Source organism: Ursus arctos, unplaced genomic scaffold (genome assembly GCF_023065955.2).
Source record: "Ursus arctos isolate Adak ecotype North America unplaced genomic scaffold, UrsArc2.0 scaffold_3, whole genome shotgun sequence".
NCBI lineage: Eukaryota > Metazoa > Chordata > Mammalia > Carnivora > Ursidae > Ursus > Ursus arctos.
This window is the reverse complement of record NW_026622985.1, coordinates 20501224-20510495: the sequence shown is the minus strand read 5'-3', so window position 1 is coordinate 20510495 and position 9272 is coordinate 20501224. Positions and strand designations below refer to the sequence as shown.

General features: G+C 35.7%; 1 protein-coding gene across 5 annotated transcripts in view; it reads right to left on the bottom strand.

Moving 5' to 3' along the window:
• PTPN12 (protein tyrosine phosphatase non-receptor type 12) overlaps window positions 1-9272 on the bottom strand; it is an 85180-nt gene that overhangs the window by 50546 nt on the left and 25362 nt on the right. The window lies entirely within an intron of this gene.

The window sequence follows — 9272 nt, the reverse complement described above, 5'->3', positions numbered from 1 at the left end:
CTTAAATAAATAAAAACTTTAAAAAAAAGATTTTAAAAAATTAAGTGCTAAAAAAATTAAAGGAAAATAGAAAAAACTGCTCATGATTTTCTTAATCCATATCAACAGAGACCCACCCAGTTATACACATACAGATCTTACATATTTAATTAGAATCTCTGTATTTTTTTGCTCAAAGATTTTAATTTTAATTTTAATATTTATAGTATCTTAATGCATTACAAAATATTATATGTGACTGTGACTTACAGAAGGATATCAATCTAAACACGTGCAGAAACACAGGGGGAAAAGGAATTAGGTTAACAATCGTTGAAAAAAATGTATATAAGTACAAAGAAAAGGGAAGAGGAGATGAATTTAATTATAAAATATTAATGCACTTCTGGAATACCTGCAATCACTCCAATCATTTCTTTTTTTACATGATGAATTACGTTATTGAGAAATGGGCAAAATAAAGTTTTTATGTGAAATGACTGCATTTTTCATATAATGAAACTTAAGAACACTTTTGTGTACAAATAATCATCTCATATGAGTCTGAATTTTTATATATCCAGTTTTCTTAAAGCCCAGCACAGCATGATATGCTTTCTACTTCAAGCTTCCCTATTAAAGTAAATCTTCATAAGTAGTGTACTTAAAAAGTTTCATACCCATCGGCAATACTCATCTCTGGTGTAGTATAAATAAAACAAAGATGGCCCATTAAACATAAAAACTTTGTACATAAAAAAGCTGACATCAAAAAAATTCTACCCAAATGTTTCAAAAAGATACCAAGTAGGGTCTTATTTCCTAACAAAACAAAACAAAACAAAACAGGGTCAGGTTTACAGTTAGTTGCTTGAATTAAAATTCTAGATCTGCCGCTTTCTAGCTGTATGACAATGAACATATTTAACCTGTCTCATCTTTTGTAATACGAGGATCATACCCACACTCAGTAGAGATAATACCCACGCTCAGTAAATAAGCCTCCAAATCTTATCTCGCTTTTAAGTCCTAGCTCCTTCAGTTTCTTATCCCTCTCATGCAAAAATCTTTCCCTTCTCAATTCTTTTTAGATTTTATATGCACTCCTAAAACACCACTTCCTTCTCTTTATGATAAATACATAAAAAGAATACATCTTATTTCCCCTACTAAATTATAAGCTCTGCGAGTATGATTATGATCATATTAGTATTTATAATGTTCTGTACCCCTGAAATACACTAAATGCTTGTATGTTAAATACATTAATCTTAGAGAATAAGATTTGAATGCTGGCCTAAATAAAAGATTTTGTTCTTTTAATACATCAAAATTAATGTCCAAATAGTGCTCTATTTGAAATGAAACTATCTACACATTATTTCATTTTAACTTCCCGGCCACCAATTCCATTGTCTCTAGGTGAAATTAATTACTAGGAAATTAACTAATTAATTGAGAAACATTGTAAAATACTGAGTAATATTATTCATAAATATATTGCATGTGACAGACTGTGTGAAAATAGCACTGAACCAAAATACCAATAAAATAATTCATTTGTCAAATTTAACATAATTATTTAATATAATCCTAAGCAAGAAAGTACTCTGAATCATTTACTCTCCTAACTGGGCAAATTGTAGGTAAATGGTATTTTTACATAAGCTTATAGATACCATACCCTGTATCATATATGGATTTTTTTAACTATGCAAACAAAACTAAAAGACTTTAAGATTTTCAATTGTCTACCCTTAAACATCTTCAAAAAGTCACATAATAAACTCTTTTGAATAATCTATCTCACAGTTACTGTCTTAAAAGGTAAATCTGATCATTTTTAGTCTCCCACTTAAAAATCCTCTAGTGGGTCCATCACCCCCAAGATAAACTACCAATTTGTTGTTTAATGATAACATTTTGAATGCTGTCTGTCCAATTTCCTAGCTTCTCTTTGTAACACTTAAGAATCTGATGCTTTAGCCACACAGACTCACTTACCACTACCACCACCACAAGCAACCCTCCGCCCCTCAACATCACAGTTTGACAATTTTTACCCTTGCTGGTGAGTTAACAGTAGGACTCTGGCTAAAGTGTTATTTCCTTTGTGAAGCTTTCTTGACCCTTCCCTTAACGGCTCCTCAGCCCCCACCACCGAAGAGTCAATAACACATTGCTCTATTACCACTTGTGAGATTTCAATCTTGCCAGTCTCATTCACTAAACTATAAAACTGAAGGCACAGACTGGACTATCTTATTGGACTTTATAGACCAAGATCTAATGCAAATCACATTAAAAATGGGTGAATTCATTTATCTATTGAGCTTTCTCAGACAAGTCATACAGATGTCTCTAATACATTAGAATTTTTGATGCAAACAAAAACGAAGTTTAATATTCACTTTGTTTTAAAGTTCCAAATTATTTTCTCTTTATTTCTTAAAACAAAAGATTTACTCCCTTAATCCTGAGTCAATAAACTGATTCTGAAAAGCTTCTAAGTCACATGCAATGTAACTATCCTCTTTTAAGGTATCCATTTGTATGTCAAGATTTGAGTTCTTTAACAAATAGAACAGTTTCACTGTTTATCTAAGGCTCTAAGCTAATAAAAATGTGTTGTGTGATGTTTGTTGAATCTTTCCAGTCAAATAGCTGTCTACTGGATTGTCCACTGGGTGTCTCATGGGCATCACAAACATGTCCAAACAGCACTACCATTCAACAGTTGCTCAAGTCTAAAAGCTAGGAATCATCCTTGATTCCTTCCTTTACCTCCCCTACAACATCCAATGCATCAGCAAGTTGCATTAGCTTCACTTCTAAAATATATCTAATTCTCTTCATGTTCACTGAACACTTAGAATTCACAATACGCTGAGATAATCAAAGTATTAAACTTAATTGGCTGGATTTTAAATCAGAACAACTAAAAAAAATGGACACAAACAGTAATAGAGCTAAACTGGAAATTTAGCTAACTCAGATTCTCTTTGGAATAAGACGAAACATAAATAAATTAAATATTGGAGCTCAAGACTTCTTATGCTGTTAGCAGGCCACACACTACTGTCCCAAATTCCTCAATGTCAACACTTAAAAAACAGTATGAGTTTCATAAGACAACCTTCAGTAAATATGCACACAAGAATATACAACTCTGAAAACTGTACTTTAAAATGAAATAAAAATGAAATTATACTTTAAGCTTAAAGGTTATATTGTACCAAAATATAAGAATACCTAAACCATAAAATAGTAATGCTTTTGCCACTGCTCTGAAAAATTTCTGAGGCAATTACTGGAGAATCCATCTGAATTTTATTTTTTAAATTTTTAAAAAAGATTTCATTTATTTGTTAGAGAGACAAAGAGAGAGCACAAGCAGGGAGGGAGCAGCAGGCAGAGGGAGAAGCAGGCTCCCCACTGAGTAAGGAACCTGACATGGGGCTTGATCCCAGGACCCTGGGATCATGACCTGAGCCGAAGGTGGACACTTAACCAAATGAGCCACCCATGTGTCCCTAGTTTTTAATTTTTTTGAGATAGCAAGTGCGAGCGCCCACATGTGGGTATGGGGTGGGCAACAGGACTCGGGGGAAGAGAGAATCTCAAGGAGATTCCCCTCTGAGTTGCAGGGCTGGATCTCAGGACCCTGAGAACCCTGAGATCATGACCTGAGCTGAAATCAAGAGTTGGACACTTGGGGCGCCTGGGTGGTTCAGCTGTTAAGAGTCTGCCTTCGGCTCAGGGTGAGATCCTGGAGTACTGGGATTGAGCCCCACATCAGGCTGCTCTGCTGGGAGCCTGCTTCTCCCTCTCCCACTCCCCCTGCTTGTGTTCCCTCTCTCGCTGGCTGTCTCTCTGTGTCAAATAAATAAAATCTTAAAAAAAAAAAAAAAAAAAAAAAAGGAGTTGGACACTTAACCGACTGATCCACCCAGGCGCCCCGAATCCATCTTAATTTTAAAAGGAAGGGGGCTTGGCACATAGGTGGCACTCAGTAATAACTGTTAAATGAATAGATTCATCCAGTTTTATACCTGAAATATGTAACTGTTGTCTGTCACAAAAGCCACTCAATTGTATATTACTAATACAAGTATAAAAGTAATATAAATATTACCATACAAGTATATGATAATTAAGACAAAATAATTTTTTAAAACCCTAAATACAAAGTAACAGCAACAAGTAGTAAAATGATGGCATAATTTCCACCAAAAGTATACTATCTCTAACCAGCTTTTCTTAAATCTTTACAAACCTACTTATTATTTTTTTTAATAAAGATTTTATTTATTTATTAGAGAGAGAGACAGCCAGCGAGAGAGGGAACACAGGCAGGGGGAGTGGGAGAGGAAGAAGCAGGCTCCCAGTGGAGGAGCCTGATGTGGGGCTCGATCCCAGAATTCCAGGATCACGCCCTGAGCCGAAGGCAGACGCTTAATGACTGAGCCACCCAGGCGCCCCTACAAACCTACTTATATAAAATAATGCATAACACTAATACCCATTACAAGCAATCAAAACAACCAACGGGTCTCTGAACTATACAACTGCAATGTCTACCTTTAATTGCAAAACATGCAACTCTGCCTTTCAAAATGCATCTTCCTATCTTTGCTCACGATTCACCTACTGCTATATAACAGACTAACTTGTCTGCCATTCTTTTTCAGAGAGCAAAGCTGTGCCTTCTTACTTGAAGCTAAGTCAGGACTGATAATAAAAGGACATATTTCGAAGTAGGGACCAATCGTGGGTCTTTGGGTAACAAAATATTTTATTATTTATTCATGTTGATCTTAATGCTTCAGTTATTTTCCTAATAGTATACACCAAACAAACTCCTCACTTTCTTCTAGCTCACTACAGAAATCCTCTCGCTAAAACATTTCCTGAGACTAGTCCTGGCACCAAACCCCATCTTCCACTTCCTCCCGAAGTGCTTCCTCATCTCTACCCACAGCCCTTTATATTTACCTCTAATCTAGGACATATCCCAATGTTACTTATATATGCATACATACCATCAGAACATGAATTCCCTGAAAATACAGACCATGTCTTCTTTCTATTAATACCAACTACTACCAGCATAATCCATGACAAACAATAGTGAGTAAACACACTGTATAGGCCTTCCCTGGTGGTCTGTCCTCTTACACTTTATTAGTACTTCACAATGGGACACCTTTGAGTCAGAGAAGCTGGGGTTCAATTTCTAGTTCCATCAACTACTAGCAAAGGAGATCTCTTCAACATAGCAGCTTTTAAAACTCTCCCCGAAGGGGTAGCAATAGACCTTAATTTTGAGAACTTGTCTTTTTGTTTTTTAAAGATTTATTTATTTGAGAGAGCTAGAGAGCACAGGCGAGAGCACGTGACCCCAGGGGGGCTGTGCGGGGAAGAGGGCAAGAAACTTAAGCAGACTCCATGCTGAGTGCAGAGCTCAACACAGGGCTTGATCTCCCTACCCTGAGATCATGACCTGAGTGGAAATCAAGAGTCAGATGCTAAGCCACCTAGGTGCCTCTTGAGAACTTGTTTTAGAATAAAACTTTGTACTATAGACTTTATATTTAAAAAAAAATAAATACAACAAAGCATAAAAAACTGAAAGGAAAAAAGGTTATAAAAAATTCATAACAAGTCTATAATCATTTTTGGGGTTTTTTTGTTTGTTTGGTTGGTTGGTTTTTTTGCACAGCCTAGACAACAAGCAATACTTTCCTTAAAGGAAAGATTCCTGTTCTTGGGTTGGAAAAGAAAATACAGTGCTTTCTCAAGATCAAAGTAAGTTAGGAAGATGTAATAAAAGTTTATCCTCTGTCTACCTGCAAGTTATATTCTTATGGAAATTAAGTAGAATTCCTTTTGAATTAAGAGGACACTAAAACTGTTTTGTTATATATATTAATTTATTGAAATGAAGATATTTAATACAACAAATGGCAAAGAAAAGTGTTACTAGGTTTGATTATTTTGTTTCTACACATAAGTTCTCACCTTTTCATTCATTCCTTCTCCATCATCCTTTAATCTAATGCTCCTCTAGCCATTTAACTCATGAAACCACTGGTTCCACGTTTTGCAGGTTAATCCAAATTCGAATATTTTGTCCCATTGTCTCTGTCCACAGCAAATTGCTCAGAAATTCCAAAACCTGGGTAGTAAACCTATGGCTCCTGACCATGCCACCCATGATCTGGTGATGTATCCTGATTTAAGAAAATACTCTCACTACAGTCCCTATAATCCTTTTGTTTACACAGGGGAATACTCTGCCAAACCCAGACTCCCAAAGTATTCCAAAGCAATCTATCACCAATCTCATTGTTCCATAACATAGAATATAAACATACAGTAAAATTGAAAATACAGAGTTCCAGCTTTAACACATTAAGCCACAATAACATCAACTGTCCAACTAAAAAATTAAAGAAGACCCCCAAATTAATAGCATGGTTGCAGAATTCCTATTCATCTTTGCAAAAACAAATATAGCACAGGAAGAATCACCTTAGCAGTTTAAGAGTTCAATACGTATTTACCGCTATATGGAAATAAATTATTTTTTGCTCACCCAGACTGCCACAAAGCTGTGGTCAACAGACCACGGTTTTAAAGAGAAACCTGCAATTACTGGTGAATCATTAACTCCTGAACCCCTTAAAAATTTCAATCTTCTCTTTACCACTTCTACTGAAACTACTTTTATGAAGTCACCAATAATCTCCAAACAGCATGAAAATCTCAAAGCCTCAATTCCTATAAAGTATTTGATACAATGATCCTCCCCTTTTTAAATTCCTGTCTTAGATTCCATGAAACGACGATCCCTTGATTCTCCTCTTCCCCTGCTAATAGTCCTTTCTGCCTCCTCTGTTTTCCAACCCCTAAATGTTGTGTTTTCTATGGAACTGTTCTCTCCTCTGATTTCATCTTTTAGCAAGTTGATCCTTTCCCTATTGTGACTTTAACCAAGTACATTTACGAAGATTCCAAAATCTCTAGTTCTAGTCCTGACTTTTCAGTTCTAGTTCCATATTCAAACGGCTTACTGAACTTGCCCAACAGCAATTTAAACCTAACTAGATAAAAAGAAGCCTACCTGATTTTTCAAATGATTCCATGTCTTTTTCTTTTAATGGCACCTCTGCCCTCCTTATCCATTAAGGCTTAAGACCTCCTAGTAGCTTTGGCCTTTTCTCCCTTATCTCACTTGCTTCCTCTCATCCCCAATCAATTTCAAGTTCTAGTGAGTATACCTCAGTCAACAATTCCCAAACCTGGCCCCTTACTTTCTAGTCTACTGCCAATGAAGACAGAAAGCTGTTTTAATGTAGGATATAGGTAACTTAATTTTCTTTCCTTTAATTACAATGTCTTTTCAATTAAAAATGAAAAGATTTAAGAAACCCATTGAATGAGGGAAAAGAACAAACTTGGTGGGGTAACAAAATAAATACTATAAATAAATAGTATTATTTATGTAAAAATTATTTTTAATGTGATAAATAAGCTAATTACATTAATATAAGTCAAGGAGTGAAGGCAGAAGAAATAAATTTATTTAACCATGCATGTAAAGCACCCTACGTAGCACCTATTGTAGAACATGTCTTTAAATATAGAAAAATTGAGATAAGCATGTAAGACTTATTAATGGGTGAGGAATTTAAGGGAAAATTTTAATTAGCTGCCTCAGGTTAGCTGAATTGGCAGACACCAAATTACCTTTATCTGTATACTCAAATACTGCCAAATTTTTGTTCTTAAAGAGCATTTTAATCCTCTTTTGTATGTACCCTAAGATTTGGTGCCATACTGGAGTGGGATACTTGAGACCACACTGCTCATTACCAGCTCCAATTCCTCTTTAAAAAACTCAGAAAGCAATTTTTAACTGTACATTGCAAGTCTATTTAGACTAGACACTGTCACTGATGTTCTCGCTAATCCTTCCATTATCGATCTATACAGAGACCACATAAGTCCTAATTGTTATATATATCCAAAGGCTTGAAAATTACCTGGCAAACCGGAATAAGTTTACAAGCCATTATTTTTGCACCTTTCCATTTCAACTCCCCAAGTCTAGTAATATATAAGGCATTACTATTAAGGGATCTGCTGTGACAATTTTTCCTATCAACACATAAAAACGCTCTTTGTTTAATAAAAGGTATTTGTTTTAGGATATAAAAAAATTAAGTGTAGGGCCACCTGGGTGGCACAGCGGTTAAGCCTCTGCCTTCGGCTCAGGGCGTGATCCCGGCGTTATGGGATCGAGCCCCACATCAGGCTCCTCCACTGTGAGCCTGCTTCTTCCTCTCCCACTCCCCCTGCTTGTGTTCCCTCTCTCGCTGGCTGTCTCTATCTCTGTCGAATAAATAAATAAAATCTTTAAAAAAAAATTAAGTGTAATAAAGGATCTGCTTGAACACAATCATTACCACTTTTCAAAAAGGAGAGCCCAAGTAGAGATAAAGTCATGCTAGGTTGCCAAACTTTTGTCTGTAGAATTAGGTTTTAAATTCTTAATAGAAACACAGTTTGGCAATTCCTGAATAGGTTAAATATAGAGTTACGATCCAGCAACTCCACTACGTATATACCGAGGAGAATTAAAAATATATGTCTGCACAAGAACTTGTACACAAACGTTCACAGCAGCACTGTTCATAAAAGCCAAAAACTGGAAACAGCCCAAATGTCCATCAACTGATAAAGGAATAAACAAAATATGGCATATTCATAGAGCAGGCTATTGTTCAGCAATAAAAAGGAATGAAGTACTGATAACATACTTAATAGATGAATTTTGAAAGCATTATACTATATAAAATACACAAAAAGCATATCTTATATGATTCCATGTATATGAAATGTCCAGACTAGGAAAATCAATAAAGGAAGAAAGTACCTTAGTAGTTACCATGGTATTGGGGAAAGGGAGAAATAAGGTGTTACTGATAATGGGTATGGGGATTCTCTTGGTGATGAAATGTTCCAAAACTAGATTAGTGATGACAAATGTCCAGCTTTGTGACTACACTAAAAACCACTGAAATGTATATTTTAAAGAGGTGAATTTTATGGTATATTTGAATTAATCTCAATATATATAAATTTACCTCAACAAAGCTGTTATAAAAAATCCTTAAAAGGGGGGGGGGCGCCTGGGTGGCACAGCGGTTAAGCGTCTGCCTTCAGCTCAGGGCGTGATCCCAGCATTATGGGATCGAGCCCCACATCAGGCTCCTCCACTGGGAGCC